Source organism: Hypanus sabinus, chromosome 17 (assembly GCF_030144855.1).
Source record: "Hypanus sabinus isolate sHypSab1 chromosome 17, sHypSab1.hap1, whole genome shotgun sequence".
Lineage (NCBI taxonomy): Eukaryota > Metazoa > Chordata > Chondrichthyes > Myliobatiformes > Dasyatidae > Hypanus > Hypanus sabinus.
In genome coordinates, this window is record NC_082722.1 from 41,569,851 (window position 1) to 41,590,571 (window position 20,721).

Below are 20,721 nucleotides of genomic sequence, written 5' to 3' on the forward strand. Positions count from 1 at the left end.
CCATTTGATCAGATCATGGCTGATCCTTGTTCACAGTCTCACCTGATACCAATTTCCAAAACCCTATGATCTCAGGCCAGAAGAATCTCAGCTCTATTAGAAGAGATTTTCCAAAGACTGACAACTCTGACTTTTCTCATCCCAACTGTAAGTGGACAGATGTGGTGGTTTTATATTTGCACTGCCAGCAAAGGTGGTGGAGGCAGATGCAGTAGGGTCTTTTAAGAGACTCTTGGCTAGTACATGGAGCTCAGAAAAATAGAGGGCTATGTGATAGGGAAATTCTAGACAGTTTCTAGAGTATATTACATGGTCAGCACAACATTGTGGGCTGAAGGGCCTGTAATGTGCTGTAGATTTCTATGTTTTATCCTGAGACTGCACACCTTGTGTGAATTCTCCAGCCAGATCAACTCTCGTTGAATCTCATTGTTTCAATGAGATCATTCTTCCAAAACCAAGGGAGTTTAAGATGATATAACCTGACTTACACACATAGCACAGCACCAACACCACTGAACCACATGAATCTACCTTTCCAACCAAATTGTACATGGAAATCAAAAGGTAATGCAGGTAACTGAAAACAGCAAACAAAAACAGGGCAGGATAGGGAAGACACTGCTTCAGTAGTACGTTTCTTTTCTGCATGGCACTTTAAATTGTATCTAGTGTGTGGCATCTCAAGATGTCTGAGGTTGATAGTGAAGGGATATTGCACTTGAAACAGGCCGTTTGGTCCACTGAGCGCATGCTGACCATCAGCCATCCATCTATACTAACTCTGTAGTAATCTCATTTATCTCCCCAGATTCCTATCAACTCTCCCAAAGGTGGCCACTCATCCTCATCCTACAGAAGGCATCTAACCTGCCAACATGTAGCTCTGCGGGATGCAGGAAGAAACTAGAGCAGCCAGGGTGATGTGTACGATCACTGGGAGAGCGTGCAAATTCCACTGACATAGGAGAAGATTATCCACAGAGTTACTAGTTACACGGTTGTACTACTTAAAGGTGGATGCTGGAGCATTTACACCATAGGACAATATGGTAGCATAGTGGTTAGCATATTGCTTCCAGTGCCAGTCAACGATCACTGATCAGGGGGGTGGGGGGGCGGGGAGGTTCAATTTCCGCTGCTGCTCGTATGCTTGCAAGGAGTTTGTACATTCTGCCTGTGACTGATAGGTTTTCTCTGGGTGCCCCGGTTACCTCCCACATTCTAAAGCTGTGCAGGTTGGGGTAGTGAGTTGCGGGTATGCTATGTTGCATGGCAACACTTGTGGGCTGCCTGGCACAATCCTTGCTGATTTGATTTTATTGCAAATGGTGAATTTCACTGTGCACATCGATGTTTTGATGTTCATGTGACAAATAAAACAGATCTTTCATCTTTAGCCCTAGGGTATCCAATTTTTAATGGAAGGTGTGCATATAATATCATTCACAGCTCTTTCCACAAGTAAACAGCTGAAGATGCAGCTTGGAGGAGGCATTGCTTACCTTTATCTCCATGTGAGTTAGATCTAATCCGGAAAATACCACACAAATGAAGAAATATCATGAAGGAGATTATATGGCAGTGCTGGCAGATCCATATCCCCTAGACATGTCTGAGTACAGCTCCTAAGATGGCAACTCTTGTAACCAGAATGTTTCAGAAATTTTTGCATCTTAGTTAGCCCCTCTCAATTCTTCTTTGTCACTTTCATACTCCAGAATGTTTTGGATTCCCAAAAGAATGCATACTTGGTACTTCATGAAGAATTGGTGGAGATAAGATAAAATGTACAAAAATAAACGAATGCCTGGAGCAAAATCTCAGTCAAAGAAATATACTGAAGCAGTCATGGATTTGGATAACAGTATTCAAGAGGCTTTGTGTAACAGCATTGCAGTAATCAGTCAGCCAACACTCCACTGGATTTGCTGGCCCAGGGTTCTGGCAATGGGTCTCATAGTATGAAGAGTTCAGAAACATGACTGATTACCCTGTTGGCACTCTGCCCTTGTCCATCCTTTTTGTCAGCAAATTAGCTCGTGCTGCACCCTGATCATTTGTCAACCAATTATTGAACCTTTACACTGGGCCTCTTGAACCCAGTGAAGGAATAACAGGAAAAAACATCACATTCACCATGTCAGAAATCATACTGTAAAGAAAGAGGATTCAAAACTAAAGTCTCTGTGAAAAGAATTCCTACTTTGACAGACATAAGGAGTGACAAAAATCACATTGAAATAGTTTTTACTCTTGACAATACTCTTTTAAATCTGAGGATGTCAATTCTTGTTTTCACGAGCTTCACACCTTTGTACAGAATAGTTATTGCCCAAAATGAACTTTGAAATGAGTAGATTGAAAATGAGGCTGCTTTTGGATGCATGACCCTTGCAGATTGTTATTTAAAAGGGAATCTCTCAAGCCAAGAAAGTACTGGTTATTTCAGTGGTGATTCAAGCAGAGATCAAAAGACAAAGAAGAGGCCTGCACAGAGCAAACCAAGCAGAAGTGGTGAGTTTGACAGTGATTAGTGTCATGTTGGCTATCACTGGAACAATAAGTGTGTATTTCTTATGAGCGGTATTTTGCAGAAACAATGCTGAATGAAATTGAGCAAGAAAGCAAAATTAAATTGTTTGAGTGAAAGAAACTTGTACATAATGGAAATTTCCCCATAACCTTCAGAAAGTATATAAATCCAGACGATTTCTTTTCATACAGGACTCTGAAGAAAAGAAATAACAAATGACAAAAAGTAACATTTAGAATGTGTGCATGCTGGCTATATCCTACTGGCAATACTGATCTAATTTATTTTATATACTTTAACCTATTTGATGTTAGGGGTCAATTTTTAGAATCTTATTGTATAGTATTGTTGTTCATTTTAGTCAGGGCTTTTTGTCTAAACAGGGTGATAGTGAGAGAATGTCAAAAAATTATCTACAGCTGCTGGATATGTGAAATAAAACAGAAAACGCTAGAAATGCTCAGGAGGTCAAGGAGCAGATGTGGAAGGAGAAAATCTCAGCATCTCAGATCTAAGGCTTTTGCTCAGAACTGAGCAATAGTGTGCTAAGTATTGTGAATAGAAAATCACGAAGTTAATGATAAATGTCTACTTTTATGATTTTTCAACCAAAAACAAAGATAAAGGGATTAAGGATTAATGTCCCATGCACGTCAAAACATACAGTGAAATACATTTTTGCATCAAATCAAATTAGTGAGGATTTGGTAGGATTGGACAGCCTGACATTGTCACCACACTTCCAGCACCATCATAGCATGCACACAACTCACTAGCCATAGCCGTATATCTCTTTTGGTGTGCAGGAGGAAACTGAAGTACCCAGAGGAAACCCACAGGGTCATGGGGAGAAGGTACAATCTCCTTATAGACAGCAACGGGAATTGAACTCCTATCTTACAGCAGGCACTACAAAGTGAAACGTTACTGTACTGCTCAGAAACACAAAAAAAACAAGTAATTAAAAAATGTATTTTCTGTTGATGCAATTACAGTTTAAACATGTTTCATATCAGTCTACGCTGCCGTAATTTCTAACTGAAATTCAATCACAAATCATGGGTTGAACAGTGAAAGAAATAGTCAGCTTCTGCAGTACTTGAAGCAAATTCACTGGCTATAATTTAATGCTTTACAGATAGCAGCGACGCTCACTCAGAATTTGGTGCAGTATTACCTATCATTATTCCTGCAAATAAGCCCATTGCTTTTATGAATTGGAAAGCCTTCAATTTGCAGGGCAGCTTGCCAGGTTGTGCTCACAGTAAGAGAGATAGGAGAGAAGGTCTTATCATGTCAGTAAACTTTTATAAGCTCTGAAGCCTGGTTCTGTGAACGAACCTGGAGGCACTAATCTCTCTTCCACTTCTCTCATTACACGCCGACTGACTTTTCATGGAAGTCACATTTCCAAGCTCTGTTTTCTTAAAAGCTCTCCTGTTACAGTGTCTGAAAGCCAGGACACCACATCTGTTGCCTACATGTATGTTGGTCTACCCTAACCTGTCAAAGTATCAAAACAACACTTGCCCTCTGAAGATGGCTCTTTCCCATACAACACCTTATATGTACATCATTACTCAAATTTAATCAGAATTTGATCATAAGAATTATTAGGGCCTCCCATTCTTATCAATGGGAAGCAGGGGCTCCTTATTGGCAACAGTACAATGTATTAATCACAGAAGACAGTGGAGACAAGTCATTAAGTATATTCAGGGAGGAGACAGATGAAGTTCTGAAAGCTAAAAGGGGTTAGAGATCTGGAGGAAGGGCAAGAACTTGTGAAATGGATGGATTAGCCATGATGGTGTCCAATGGCTCAGTCACAAAAGGCTGAAAGCTCTATTTCTGCTCCTGTTTTCAATACCTTTGCGTAACATATGAGTCAACTGTCAGTGTTCACCTACTATGGAACGAACACTCATCATTCTCCATGCGGCAAGTGAAGCTCCAGCTATGGGTTTTTTTATTTCTAGAGAGATTGCAGACTTGCAAGAAATATAAGATTGTGGTAGCAGTTGATTTTAACTTTCCACATATTGACTGGGACTCCCAAAATGTAAAAAACTTGGATGAGATAGAGCTGGTCAGAAAAGTTTCTTTAATCAATAAACAGAGTTCCTAACCAGAGAGAGTGTGATACTAAATCTATTATTATGGAATGAGACAGGGCAGACGACAGAAATTAGTGTAGGGGAGCAATTTTCATCTCGTGATCATAATGCCGTTAGTTTCAGGACGATTATGGAGGAGAATAGGTATGGTCCCTGGTTTGAGATTCTGAATTGGAGAAAGACAGATTTTAATGGTAGCAGGAAGAATCTGGCAAATGTTGTCCAGGACAGATTGTTTTCTGGCAAAGGGGTACTTAGTAAGTAGGAGGCCTTCAAAAGTGAAATTTTGAGAGTACAGAGTTTGTAAGTTCCTATCAGAATAAAAATCAACGATTACAGGTTTGGGGAACCTTGATGTTTGAGAGATATTGAGGCCCTGTGTTATGAACCCCATAACTGGGTCACTTACCAGCAAAGATAGAGAGGTCCATTGAAGTCTGATGATACTATTTTTAACAGTATTTATTAGTAAAAATACACAAAAATTATATCAATGCAACCATACAGATAATATACGTCGTCAATACTAAATCTAAAAGTTCGGGTATAATAATAATCAATAAGAAATAGCTCTATCATTGTCTAGGGGATAATGTATTGTCCGATGGAAATATAAAAGTCACTCAGTTCATTCAGGCTGCAGCCTTTTGGTTGGAGAGAGAGAGATTTTTAGAAACTTGCCGGCTTTCCTTTTATGATTTCAATCTGTCAGAGTCCCGTTGGTGTGGCCTTTCACTTGTGGCCTCTCCTTTAGCTAAACCGTTCTTCTGTGGTGAGCCCGCCAACCCAGGCAAGGGAGGATGCACACGGGCCCTCACCGGCGTTCGCTATAAAACGTTGTCACTGGCCCAGACCCTCTTTTATCCTTACTCACGGAGTCTCAGATGTCAATCAGGTTGGGATGATGTAATCCCTCAACCAGCCCACTCTGGTCCTCCCCTGAGGGGCTTCAATGAATAGTACAGTACTCAATACACAATTCCATCTCCAAGAGACAATGGCCGTTATCAATGGTTTTGTTTCGCTGAGGCCAGGACACATTCCAAAACCTTGAGGATTTTCTCTCATTTCCTGGGTCCCAGACCCAAATTAATAGCGATCTTGCGATTCTCAAAAAGGAGGGGGCGACTTTGTACCCTTCAGAGTTGTGGCACATTCTGAGGGCACTTTGTACCCTCAGAATTGTGGCACATTCGTAACACCCCCTTCCTTCAAAGATTTTTACCATTGGTAAAAATGAATTAATACAGAGTCTTACAGGATTTTAGAATCTAACATAATACAGAAGAGTTTTTTTTACACTACAGAGTAATACAGTTATACATTCAATTCAGCATCTAAGCAGTTAACGATTACATTGTCACTTCCTTTGATATCTTAACATCTTGTACCTTAATAAATTCTTGTAGTATCAGACTCCAATTTAATAACCACCTATTTTTATTCCTTTTCTTCAACAAACAAAAACTAAAGAGTTGTGATCTTAACTTACGTGTATACTACAAAAGTTCATGCAAATACTAATCTTTATGTTACTTTCAAACTTAACAGTCAATCTTTCATGGGGGTTGTCTTTATTATTCACATGCTTTGTCAAAATCCCTTAAAACCGGATCCTGTTATTTAAAATGGCACCCCGTCAACCCTCGCCCCTTTTCCAGTTAACTCCCATGTAGTTAACTTGTATACTAGTGTGGAATAGGCTTTCACATAGGAGTTAATTTATCAACAATGTGTTCCAAACTTAGACCATTTTCCGAATTTCCACACAATTCTTTAATTTTAAGCACGTCATTAGTTTTATCTTCAGGACCCTTCATGCTATTAGTTTTCAATTTAAAATCTGCAAGTGATCTCTCTTTGTCCAAACAGCATTTCAAATTCTGCCTCTTCACAGCACACTCTTGAATAACAATAGCGTGTGGGGCACCTTTACATTCCAAATCAACCTGTAATTGATTCGCAGGCACCTTGTTACCAAGCCATTGTCTCTGCAGCCTGATTACTGCTTCTGACACCAATCCAGATTTTAAATTTTCTTCATTCAATTTGGGAACTACACTTTTCCCTTTTCCTTCAATAATAATATTCACCTCACCACCTTTTATCTCCTCACTAACTTTTAGCACACATTTGAGCACAAACAACTGGGAATTCTCACTTCCCACTATTACCAAGGTTAACCCTTTCTTCACTGAACCATCTGACCCACAAGGACTGCATTCCTTTTCAACTGAATCAAATACCTCAGACTTTTCCTGAGTTCCATTACTAGGTTCAGTACCATGTGCATCCACATCTTGAACACACTCAAACGGGACATCTGCCTCTTCCAGGCTTTCAATACCCGTACCCTTTTCAAATTCTAAATTCCCCTGATCCTCCCAGCTACTCTCTGGGCAACTCCCTTCTGGAGTGAACTCAACCCCGGGGGCTGAAACAACCTCATCTGCAGACTTCTTCAAGGTAATGACATCCTTTTCATCTAGGATTGCCCTCATTTCATTATCGGGAACACCTTTAAAATTTTCAACTTCTTCAAACAGTTCTGCCAAACCAGACAGATCATCCATGTCCAACCCTGGACCTCTTAACAGTCTTATCTGTTTCTCATCTTTACTTCGTGCCTCTATAAATTTCCTCCTGGCTAAGGGCAGGACTACCTCCTCTCCCTTACTCTCTTTCACTTTTCTATTCTCCATTTTACCACCTCCGTTTTAACTCCTCTTGGTACAGGATCAGTAAAAATGTCTCGGCCAAATCAATACTGGCCGGATTTAAACTGGTCTCGTTCTCAGCTGCCTTTCTCGACATGCTGCGAGTGGTCGCACATGCGGGATAGATCTTGGAATCTAGGGGCGGGACCTCAACACTTACAGGCTGGCTCAGCAGCTCCATGGCCGACCAAACATCACCACCAGCTAAATCATTACCCAGAAGGATGTCTACGTCAGTTCTCGGGAATTCTGATCACACCCCTATTTCAACTGGTCCAGATACCAGCTCACAATTTATAATGATCTTATGCAAGGGCACCGCTTCTGTCCCTTGTCCTATGCCTCTCAAAGCCACCTCTCCAGTCTTGCCACCAAAATCCAGTACCTTACTGCTAATCAATGACAGCTCAGCTCCCGTGTCTCTCCAGATCCGCACTGGAACTGGTGTGTTTCCCTCTCTCACAGACACGGTTCCTTCTGAAATACATTTCTCAGACCCTTCTCGTACTCTGTCTACCTGGGGCTCTCTCGTCGATTTACTGATTACCACAGCACATCCTATAGGGACTGCTGCTTTCCATTTTCCTGTCTCCTTCCTCGGAGCAAGGCACTTAGATGCAATATGACCCACCTTTCCACAATTAAAACAGGTCAAGCCAGGACCTCTCCTGTCGTCTTGTCTCTCCTCCTCAATTTTACCACTAGCTCCTGGCGGGATCTCTGCCTCAGCCGGCGGGCTTTCTCGATCATTCCCACGGTCTCTCTGGTAACTTTTATTCGAGGAAAACTTTGTCTTGTGGGTTAGAGCATATTCATCTGCAAACCTAGCAAATTTGGAGATGGACTTATTCGGCTTCTCATTCAAATACATCCGGATATCATCCGAAACACAACCTTTAAGTTCCTCAATCAGAATTAACTCCCTGAGACTCCAAAAATCTTCTTCTACCTTTTCTGCTGCACACCACCGGTCCAAGAGCACACCCTTCTCATAGGCAAACTCGGTATATGTCTGATTCCACCCTTTCTTTAAATTTCTGAACTTTTGTCTATAGGCTTCAGGTACCAATTCGTAGGTCCGAAGAATGGCCTCCTTTACTTTCTCATAATTTTCCGACTCTTCCTCCTCCATGGACAACGCCACATATGCCCGTCCTGCCTTCTCTTTAACACACTTTGTAACAACGCCACCCATTGCTCTTTGGGCCACTTCTGACTCACTGCCACCTTTTCAAAATGCAAGAAATAACTATCAACATCCGTCTCCTCGAATGGAGGTACTAACCTAAACTCCCAACTAACATTAAACCTCTCCTCTTGGTCTGACCCTTGAGCTCTTCGCTCTTGCCTTAACTTTTCGATGTCCAAGTCATGTTGCCTCTGTTTCTCTTCCTCCCTTTGGTTCTCAGTTCTTTCCCTCTCCTTTTCAGCTCTCTCCTCCTCTTTTTCAGCTGCTTCCAGCTGCTTTAACTTAATTTCATGTTCCAAACTTAATTTCTCCAACTCTAACTGAGCCGTCCCACTAGTTGGTACCTTTTCAGGGATATCTTCCAATACCTCAGCAGAAAACATGTTCTTCACAATATAATACTGAGTTATGGCCCTCCGCACCTCCCACTTTTTCATTGACAACCTCACCTCTGCCAGGTTTAGTCCTTTCGCAATATTTACCAAGCCCGACTTTGTGGCTGCCTCTAGTGCCGCCAGAGTCAGGTTTTCTATAAATTCATCCACATCCATCTTTGCTGGTTCCCCTCTGGTTACCCGCACATCCAAATCCAAGTTTGGACTTACAAGCCCGATTCACTGGCCCTCCAATTTGTTATCAAATCTCGAGATGAGGCCCCCACTTTGTTACGAACCCCATAACTGGGTCACTTACCAGCAAAGATAGAGACATCCGTTGAAGTCTGATGATACTATTTTTAACAGTATTTATTAGTAAAAATACACAAAAATAATATCAATGCAACCATACAGATAATATACGTCATCAATACTAAATCTAAAAGTGCGGGTATAATAATAATCAATAAGAAATAAGCTCTATCGTTGTCTAGGGGATAATGTATTGTCCGATGGAAATATAAAAGTCACTCAGTTCATTCAGGCTGCAGCCTTTTGGTTGGAGAGAGAGAGATTTTTAGAAACTTGCCGGCTTTCCTTTTATGATTTCAATCTGTCAGAGTCCCGTTGGTGTGGCCTTTCACTTGTGGCCTCTCCTTTAGCTAAACCGTTCTTCTGTGGTGAGCCCGCCAACCCAGGCAAGGGAGGATGCACACGGGCCCTCACCGGCGTTCGCTATAAAACGTTGTCACTGGCCCAGACCCTCTTTTATCCTTACTCACGGAGTCTCAGATGTCAATCAGGTTGGGATGATGTAATCCCTCAACCAGCCCACTCTGGTCCTCCCCTGAGGGGCTTCAATGAATAGTACAGTACTCAATACACAATTCCATCTCCAAGAGACAATGGCCGTTATCAATGGTTTTGTTTCGCTGAGGCCAGGACACATTCCAAAACCTTGAGGATTTTCTCTCATTTCCTGGGTCCCAGACCCAAATTAATAGCGATCTTGCGATTCTCAAAAAGGAGGGGGCGACTTTGTACCCTTCAGAGTTGTGGCACATTCTGAGGGCACTTTGTACCCTCAGAATTGTGGCACATTCGTAACACCCCCTTCCTTCAAAGATTTTTACCATTGGTAAAAATGAATTAATACAGAGTCTTACAGGATTTTAGAATCTAACATAATACAGAAGAGTTTTTTTTACACTACAGAGTAATACAGTTATACATTCAATTCAGCATCTAAGCAGTTAACGATTACATTGTCACTTCCTTTGATATCTTAACATCTTGTACCTTAATAAATTCTTGTAGTATCAGACTCCAATTTAATAACCACCTATTTTTATTCCTTTTCTTCAACAAACAAAAACTAAAGAGTTGTGATCTTAACTTACGTGTATACTACAAAAGTTCATGCAAATACTAATCTTTATGTTACTTTCAAACTTAACAGTCAATCTTTCATGGGGGTTGTCTTTATTATTCACATGCTTTGTCAAAATCCCTTAAAACCGGATCCTGTTATTTAAAATGGCACCCCGTCAACCCTCGCCCCTTTTCCAGTTAACTCCCATGTAGTTAACTTGTATACTAGTGTGGAATAGGCTTTCACATAGGAGTTAATTTATCAACAATGTGTTCCAAACTTAGACCATTTTCCGAATTTCCACACAATTCTTTAATTTTAAGCACGTCATTAGTTTTATCTTCAGGACCCTTCATGCTATTAGTTTTCAATTTAAAATCTGCAAGTGATCTCTCTTTGTCCAAACAGCATTTCAAATTCTGCCTCTTCACAGCACACTCTTGAATAACAATAGCGTGTGGGGCACCTTTACATTCCAAATCAACCTGTAATTGATTCGCAGGCACCTTGTTACCAAGCCATTGTCTCTGCAGCCTGGTTACTGCTTCTGACACCAATCCAGATTTTAAATTTTCTTCATTCAATTTGGGAACTACACTTTTCCCTTTTCCTTCAATAATAATATTCACCTCACCACCTTTTATCTCCTCACTAACTTTTAGCACACATTTGAGCACAAACAACTGGGAATTCTCACTTCCCACTATTACCAAGGTTAACCCTTTCTTCACTGAACCATCTGACCCACAAGGACTGCATTCCTTTTCAACTGAATCAAATACCTCAGACTTTTTCTGAGCCCCATTACTAGTACCATGTGCATCCACATCTTGAACACACTCAAACGGGACATCTGCCTCTTCCAGGCTTTCAATACCCGTACCCTTTTCAAATTCTAAATTCCCCTGATCCTCCCAGTTCCTCTCTGGGCAACTCCCTTCTGGAGTGAACTCAACCCCGGGGGCTGAAACAACCTCATCTGCAGACTTCTTCAAGGTAATGACATCCTTTTCATCTAGGATGGCCCTCATTTCATTATCGGGAACACCTTTAAAATTTTCAACTTCTTCAAACAGTTCTGCCAAACCAGACAGATCATCCATGTCCAACCCTGGACCTCTTAACAGTCTTATCTGTTTCTCATCTTTACTTCGTGCCTCTATAAATTTCCTCCTGGCTAAGGGCAGGACTACCTCCTCTCCCTTACTCTCTTTCATTTTTCTATTCTCCATTTTACCACCTCCGTTTTAACTCCTCTTGGTACAGGATCAGTAAAAATGTCTCGGCCAAATCAATACTGGCCGGATTTAAACTGGTCTCGTTCTCAGCTGCCTTTCTCGACATGCTGCGAGTGGTCGCACATGCGGGATAGATCTTGGAATCTAGGGGCGGGACCTCAACACTTACAGGCTGGCTCAGCAGCTCCATGGCCGACCAAACATCACCACCAGCTAAATCATTACCCAGAAGGATGTCTACGTCAGTTCTCGGGAATTCTGATCACACCCCTATTTCAACTGGTCCAGATACCAGCTCACAATTTATAATGATCTTATGCAAGGGCACCGCTTCTGTCCCTTGTCCTATGCCTCTCAAAGCCACCTCTCCAGTCTTGCCACCAAAATCCAGTACCTTACTGCTAATCAATGACAGCTCAGCTCCCGTGTCTCTCCAGATCCGCACTGGAACTGGTGTGTTTCCCTCTCTCACAGACACGGTTCCTTCTGAAATACATTTCTCAGACCCTTCTCGTACTCTGTCTACCTGGGGCTCTCTCGTCGATTTACTGATTACCACAGCACATCCTATAGGGACTGCTGCTTTCCATTTTCCTGTCTCCTTCCTCGGAGCAAGGCACTTAGATGCAATATGACCCACCTTTCCACAATTAAAACAGGTCAAGCCAGGACCTCTCCTGTCGTCTTGTCTCTCCTCCTCAATTTTACCATTAGCTCCTGGTGGGATCTCTGCCTCAGCCGGCAGGCTTTCTCGATCATTCCCACGGTCTCTCTGGTAACTTTTATTCGAGGAAAACTTTGTCTTGTGGGTTAGAGCATATTCATCTGCAAACCTAGCAAATTCGGAGATGGACTTATTCGGCTTCTCATTCAAATACATCCGGATATCATCCGAAACACAACCTTTAAATTCCTCAATCAGAATTAACTCCCTGAGACTCCAAAAATCTTCTTCCACCTTTTCTGCTGCACACCAACGATCCAAGAGCACACCCTTCTCATAGGCAAACTCAGTATATGTCTGATTCCACCCTTTCTTTAAATTTCTGAACTTTTGTCTATAGGCTTCAGGTACCAATTCGTAGGTCCGAAGAATGGCCTCCTTTACTTTCTCATAATTTTCCGACTCTTCCTCCTCCATGGACAACGCCACATATGCCCGTCCTGCCTTCCCTTTAACACACTTTGTAACAACGCCACCCATTGCTCTTTGGGCCACTTCTGACTCACTGCCACCTTTTCAAAATGCAAGAAATAACTATCAACATCCGTCTCCTCGAACGGAGGTACTAACCTAAACTCCCAACTAACATTAAACCTCTCCTCTCGGTCTGACCCTTGAGCTCTTCGCTCTTGCCTTAACTTTTCGATGTCCAAGTCATGTTGCCTCTGTTTCTCTTCCTCCCTTTGGTTCTCAGTTCTTTCCCTCTCCTTTTCAGCTCTCTCCTCCTCTTTTTCAGCTGCTTCCAGCTGCTTTAACTTAATTTCATGTTCCAAACTTAATTTCTCCAACTCTAACTGAGCCGTCCCACTAGTTGGTACCTTTTCAGGGATATCTTCCAATACCTCAGCAGAAAACACATTCTTCACAATATAATACTGAGTTATGGCCCTCCGCAACTCCCGCTTTTTCATTGACAACCTCACCTCTGCCAGGTTTAGTCCTTTCGCAATATTTATCAAGCCCGACTTTGTGGCTGCCTCTAGTGCCGCCAGAGTCAGGTTTTCTATAAATTCATCCACATCCATCTTTGCTGGTTCCCCTCTGGTTACCCGCACATCCAAATCCAAGTTTGGACTTACAAGCCCGATTCACTGGCCCTCCAATTTGTTATCAAATCTCGAGATGAGGCCCCACTTTGTTACGAACCCCGTAACTGGGTCACTTACCAGCAAAGATAGAGACATCCGTTGAAGTCTGATGATACTATTTTTAACAGTATTTATTAGTAAAAATACACAAAAATAATATCAATGCAACCATACAGATAATATACGTCATCAATACTAAATCTAAAAGTGCCGGTATAATAATAATCAATCAGAAATAAGCTCTATCGTTGTCTAGGGGATAATGTATTGTCCGATGGAAATATAAAAGTCACTCAGTTCATTCAGGCTGCAGCCTTTTGGTTGGAGAGAGAGAGATTTTTAGAAACTTGCCGGCTTTCCTTTTATGATTTCAATCCGTCAGAGTCCCGTTGGTGTGGCCGTTCACTTGTGGCCTCTCCTTTAGCTAAACCGTTCTTCTGTGGTGAGCCCGCCAACCCAGGCAAGGGAGGACGCACACGGGCCCTCACTGGCGTTCGCTATAAAACCCTGTCACTGGCTTTCCAGCGTTTCTCCTGGTGCATCTGAAGGGGTTGTTCCCCAGACCCTCTTTTATCCTTACTCATGGGGTCTCAGATGTCAATCAGGTTGGGATGATGCAATCCCTCAACCAGACCACTCTGGTCATCTCCTGAGGGCTTCAATGAATAGTACAGTACTCAATACACAATTTCGTCTCCAAGAGACAATGGTCGTTATCTGTGGCTTTGTCTCGCGGAGGCCAGGACACATTCCAAGTCTTGTGTATTCTGGACGTCTCTCTCTCATTTCCTGGGTCCCAGACCCGAATTAATAACGATTTTGCGATTCTCAAAAAGGAGGGGGCTACTTTGTACCCTTTGGCCCCTCAGAGTTGTGGCACATTCATAACACCTGATTAAGAAGAAGGAGATGCATAGCAGGCATTGTCAGTAAAGAGCAAATGAGGTACTTGAGGAGTATAAGAAATGCAAGAGAACTTTTAAGAAGGTAATCATGAAAGCTAAAAGGAGGCAGGAGGCTGCTTTAGCAGACAAGGTGAAGGAGAATTCCAAAGGCTTTTACAGATATATTAAAAGCAAAAAAATAGCAAGGAACAAAATTGGTCCTATGACGGATCAGAGTGGTCATCTATGCATGGGGCTGAAAGAGGTGGAAAGACCTCAGGTAGATTTTGAGTTTACTTAGGAAATAGACATAAAGTCTATAGAAGTGATAAAAAGCAGCAATGAGTTCTTGGACTGTATATAGAGGAGGAGGTGTTTGCTGCCTTGAGGCAAATTAGAATGGATAAATACACAGGACATGACAAGGTATTCCCTTAGACCCTGTGGGAGGCTGGTGCAGATATTACAGGGGTCCAAGCAGAGATATTTAACATATTCTTTGTCACGGGGGAGGTGCTGATGGTCTGGAGGATAACTAATGTTGTTTTGTTGTTTAAGAAAGTCTTTAAGAGTAAACCAGAATATTATAGGCTTCTTTATACTCTCAAAAGCTGAATGCTTGCAACTTTCTTGAAACTCCTTGAACTCTCTTCCAGCTGAAAATCAAACCACATTCCACAAGTAACTTTCTCAGATAAGCTGCCTAAAAAAATAATGTTGTTGTCAGACCAGTGGTTTTGGCACTTTCACGTTTCCTCTGAGCAGCATTGTCCTCCCTTGGTCCAATATGCTTTCCATCCAGAGGCACAGAGACTGGCATCAACACCTGTTTTGCCCTTTGTTGAACAGCACTTCATGGCGTACAGCATGGAGACAGTTGTGGCGTCATCTAGTACCTTTCTTAATTCACTTTCAGTTGACTCTTATACAGAGGATGTGGCTTGCAGATGGTGGATGTGTCGCTAATCAAGTTGTAGTTGTCTCAGCCAATTATGGCCGCACAATGCAGGCACTCCTGTTTTTATCACATACGAGCTCAAAGTGTCATGCAGGTTTTTTCATTTCAATGTTACGTATGTCATTCCCACCAGTGTTATCTTTTCTCCAGTATAATTTCTACATTGGATATCTTTGAAATGCCATTCAAACTCATTTTGTGGAATGACTAAAGCAACTGAGCCAGTGTCTAATTTCATTTTAAATAATTGGCTGTTCAATTCTGGTCATATTGCTTGTCTGTTGTTAGTTGGCACATTATAAATCTCAAGGCTACGCAGTCCTGCATCACTCTCATCATTATCGGATTTCTCATTAGCAGCATGCAGATTACTGCTCTTTTTGCCACTGCAACTTGTCTTTTATTGTTTTCTTTTCTCTATGCAGTCCAGTTATTTTAGTCTGCTCGACATGCTCTTTGTATGTGTCCTACTTTGTTGCATTTTCTGAAAGTTTTGCCTTTAAACCTGCTCTGGTCTGATCTATGTGAGCCCCTGCCACAATGGTAGCACAAATTGTTCAGCCAGGTCATTTTCTGTTTTAGGTGCCGCAATTTTCCTCATGTCCACTTTCATTCCTGACTGCATCTCTGTCGTGTCTCTGCCTGCTGATTCCATTGATACAGCTATTTCAACTGCTCTTTTAAATGTGAGTTGTGCTTCACTTAGGAAATGTTTTTTTTAATGCTTTCTTGTAATTACACAAACTAAATGGTCTCTCAGTGCATCATTATCCCCATCACTGAACTGACAATGCTCAGACAATCTCTTCAATTCAACAACATTTGTTGAAATGGACATCCCTTGCTTTTGATTCTGCTTAAGAAACCTAAAGCCTTCTGCAATTAACTAAGGCTTGAGTTCTTAACATTCCTCCAGTACTTTCATGATATCCGCAAGGTGCATCTTAGCTGGTTTGGTTGGAGTAGTTAAATTTCTAATCAAACTGTATGCCTTTAGATCAATGCACTCAGCAGAACTGGTACTTACTTCTCATTGGCTATTTCACCTGCTTCAAAATACTACTCAATCCATTCAGAGTGCAAAATCCAGTTATCCATTGTGCAATCAAATGGGTCAATCTTTCTGATGCAGCCTGCCATTTCTGTTCTTTCCTTATGGTATTATCACCCGGTTTTATGAACCTGTGAATTCTTCCATTTCCTGCCCTTTTTTAAACTGAACAACTCTCTGCACTTGAACAGGTAGGTAGCCGTTCCAAGTTCATCTTAAACTTTCTCATCAGCACTATTATGCTTTGTAACTCCACACCATAAACTTAATTTGAAGAAAAAGATGAGAGCTCAAGAGATGTGAGTCTTAAATTTGTTCTTTGCTTTCAGCGGGGTGTGAGCGTATCACGTGGTGGTGTGATGGCATATGCCATTCACGTACTTCTTAACCATAATTGATTATTTAGACAACAAGATATGCTTAATCAAACAATATATTTTGAATATTACTGATATAATAAATATACAACAGTCTTGAAGGGATAATAGTATTGAATACCGAGCTGTATTTGATAAAGAGCATCTGATATATATATATATCTTTGCTGCCCAGATGTTCCAGGGTTTAGTGAAGAGCCAATAAAATGGCATCTGCTGTGGAACAGTTGTGCTGGTAGGCAAACTGGAGCAGATCCAAATTGCATCTTAGGCAGGAGTTGATAAGTTTAATCATCAACCTCTCAAAGCACTTAATCACTGCAGTATGTTTCTGCAGTATGTAATATAACCATATAACAATTACAGCACGGAAACAGGCCATCTCAGCCCTTCTAGTCCGTGCCGACGCTTACACTCACCTAGTCCCACTGGTCCGCACTCAGCCCCTAACCCTCCATTCCTTTCCTGTCCATATACCTATCTAATTTTACTTTAAATGACAATACCAAACCTGCCTCCACCACTTCTACTGGAAGCTCATTCCACACAGCTACCACTCTCTGAGTAAAGAAATTCCCCCTTGTGCTCCCCTTAAACCTTTGCTTCCTAACTCTCAAATCATGTCCTCTTGTTTGAATCTCCCCTACTCTCAATGGAAAAAGCCTATCCATGTCAACTCAATCTATCCCCCTCATTATTGTAAATACCTCTATCAAGTCCCCCTCAACCTTCTACGCTCCGAAGAATAAAGACCTAACTTGTTCAATCTTTCCTTGTAACTTAGGTGCTGAAACCCAGGTAACATTCTAGTGAATCTTTTCTGTACTCTCTCTATTTTGTTTATATCATTCCTATAATTTGGTGACCAGAACTGTACACAATACTCCAAATTCAGCCTTACCAATGCCTTGTACAATTTTAACATTACATTCCAACTCCTATACTCAATGCTCTGATTTACAAAGGCCAGCATACCAAAAGCTTTCTTCACCACCCTATCCACATGAGTTTCCACCTTCAGGGAACTATGCACTGTTATTCCTAGATCACTCTGTTCTACTGCATTCTTCAATGCCCTACCATTTACCATGTATGTCCTATTTGGATTATTCCTACCAAAATGTAGCACCTCACACTTATCAGCATTAAACTCCATCTGCCATCATTCAGCCCACTCTTCTAACTGGCCTAAATCTCTCTGCAAGCTTTGAAAACCTACTTCATTATCCACAAAGCCTCCTACCTTAGTATCATCTGCATACTTACTAATCCAATTTACCACCACATCATCCAGAGCATATGACAACCCAATACAGATCCCTGAGGCACACCACTAGACACCGGCCTCCAAACTTACAAACAGTTATCCACCACTACTCTCTGGCATCTCCCATCTAGCCACTGTTGAATCAATTTTACTACTTCAATATTAATACCCGACGATTGAACCTTCCTAACTAACTGTCCCTTCCCTTTTCAAAATGATTCAAGATACAATCTCTATAATGGTTTTATTATTTAATTATTATTTAGTCAGTATTACTGATATAAATTCAGTATGTTAACAACATGTCCAGCAAAACTTCAATTTTAACTGGAATACCATTCTGAAATATAATTTCTGTTAATAAAGCGTGGAAAACTGTCTCTTTGTTACGTTCCATTTTCATAGATGTATTTACATAATCTACATTTATTAGGCAGGGGAGGGGGATAGGTGCATTTAGGAGAAAGAGGCGGTAAGAACACCTGCCTGGTAATTGGATTGTATTGCAATATGTTTTTGAATGTCGTGTGATTTGGTTCCAATGTAGAATGAAAAATAGTTAAAAATCATTTTCCCACTGCATACTGCATGGTTTAAATTTATTCTGCTCACTAAGCACAAAGGTGTGGATACCAGGGCACATTGGGTGACGTCCAATGTCTGCCTTAATCTACCCAATGCACTCCTGGATACCACTTCTGTAAAGCCCATCAGTGAACAGCCCACAGGCCATTCATGCAGTGGAAGGCTAGCATGGTGCTCTCTGGGCTTGCTTCAATGTCTTGGAAAAGATCCCTGCCATGGAACTTACCTCAAGTGGCTTTCCTTTACATATGGACCTGTCTCTCTTTCTCCTAAGATAATGATTCATAACCTTCCCCCACAATCTTGCTCAGCCCCACCCATTACAGAGATGGTGAGTTGAGCCTATCCAACTAACAACCTATTGGTTGATCTGACCTCCACCATCCAGCCGCAATCTGACCTGAACTCTTCTCAGCATTTACCACTCTCTGATGATTAATTCACCTGACTTTCAAACCCCCTCGAGTTTCTGTTCCAGCATCACCAGCTACCATCCTTTCCCTCACTATCCATGTAGTTGACCCTATGTTAACCATCTTCTCCCACTCCTTGCTTTGAGCTCTTTACCAATATTGCTTTACCTATCTCAGCGCCCCCCCCCCACACTTCTACTTACCCCTTGACCCTAACTGTTCTAAAGCTGGTCAACCCTGAATCCCACATCACTCTCTAGCTTTGTAATTATCCCTGGTCTACACTTACCATTGTGTATCTGGGACCAGCCCTGGAACTACCGAGCAGGCCTTTGATTGTACAAGGTCTACTTTGTAGCACAGAGCAACTTTGTCCAACTTTACTAAATTTTCCAGCAAAGAATCTTATTTGGTTTACCACAACCATATTATCTGACTCATCTGACAGGGTTTCTATCAATTACTCACTAGAACAGTGATCTTCATTATTTTTACAGCTGGACAATCTTGACATAAAAAGACGTTAGTGAAAGAACCTATACTCCTTTTATGGGTGTTGCTTTACCCCTACACTTTTAAAATTTATTTTATTTCATTCTATCTCACTTTAGCTGTTATTATGACAACACTTTTCTTAATATTATGTTCTTCCTCGATATCATTCTCTCTATTCCTCTTTCTTCCTTCACATCCTCATTCTCATTTCTCTCCATCTCAAATCTTGCCCTCTCTTTCTCCTCTTTTTTCTCATTCCCATTCCTTTCTGTTCTTGTGTCTTATCCAATCACATTGATATTGTCTCCAAACTTTCTCGCCCTTTTAATTAATCCTTTTCTCTGGCTCGCTGCTTCTCCATTTCTCCTGCATCCGTATCTATTGATTTTTCTGCTTTCATTCTGCTTATCTGTCTCTCAGAGGGTTTCAGGCCCTGTCTTACAGAATACGAGTGGGCATGTACAGTATACTTCTGTACTTGCATGTTCCCTCGCTATCTATGATTCTCTCTTTTTTTCTTTGTCTCTGACACACACATAATCTCTGACTCTGATTTTAATAACTTTTGGGAAATGCTGCAATCAGAAAAAAAATTGTATGGAGACAATGATAATATTAATAAAAGACAGAGATAATCTTAAAAAAATGAAGATGTTGGAAACATACCAAGTATGGGCAAAGGATCAAAATAAAATTATCTTATCAAAATAAGATAAAATGAAATATGATGATAAATCACTAAGAGATGAAACAGTTCTAAAGGGATGCGAAATGTAGAGACAGGAAACAGTAAATTTTAGTCCCTTATAGCAAAGGCAAGAAAATTATAAGAGAAAGATGAAGATGGTAGTAAAATGAAATACATACTTTGGATCAATCATTCTAGGAAAACTTATAAAAATGTTTGGAATGAATAGCAAACGAAGAGTTATTCAGATTGCAGTTTTATTAGAAATTAGGGCTTGTAAGTTATAAAAACAATAAAACTACTGGATTTCCCATTCTGTTTCCTGGGAATTCAAATAATTCTCAGGAGAGAGAGTCCTTCTTCTTTCCCCAAATTTTCACAGGTTTAGGAATGGTCCCCCCGACTGAAAAGAGACAAACATGTCCTTGTCATTCAAGAAAGCTGGGTGAGGAGGAATCGGAACTATGCACTAGTTAGCTTGATGCCAATATGAGAGCAGATACTGAGTCTTCTCTTGTGCATCTGGTACCAAAGTATTTAGAAAATCAATATGACTAGGAAGAATCATATCAGATTTAAAAATAAATCAAACCTGTCTTAATTTCCAGCCACCATCTTTCCACACTTCTGTGCCCATTCCTATCA

The 20,721-nt window shown here is 41.1% G+C and overlaps 1 protein-coding gene across 1 annotated transcript in view; it reads left to right on the forward strand.

Annotated features, from left to right (window-relative positions):
- The first annotated feature begins 2,183 nt into the window (after positions 1 to 2,183).
- Positions 2,184 to 20,721, forward strand: part of abcc12 (ATP-binding cassette, sub-family C (CFTR/MRP), member 12) — a 118,179-nt gene continuing 99,641 nt past the window's right edge. The window contains exon 1 of the mRNA XM_059992918.1: positions 2,184 to 2,517. The gene's annotated coding sequence lies outside the window, so the exon portion shown is untranslated. The remainder of the gene's footprint in view (positions 2,518 to 20,721) is intronic.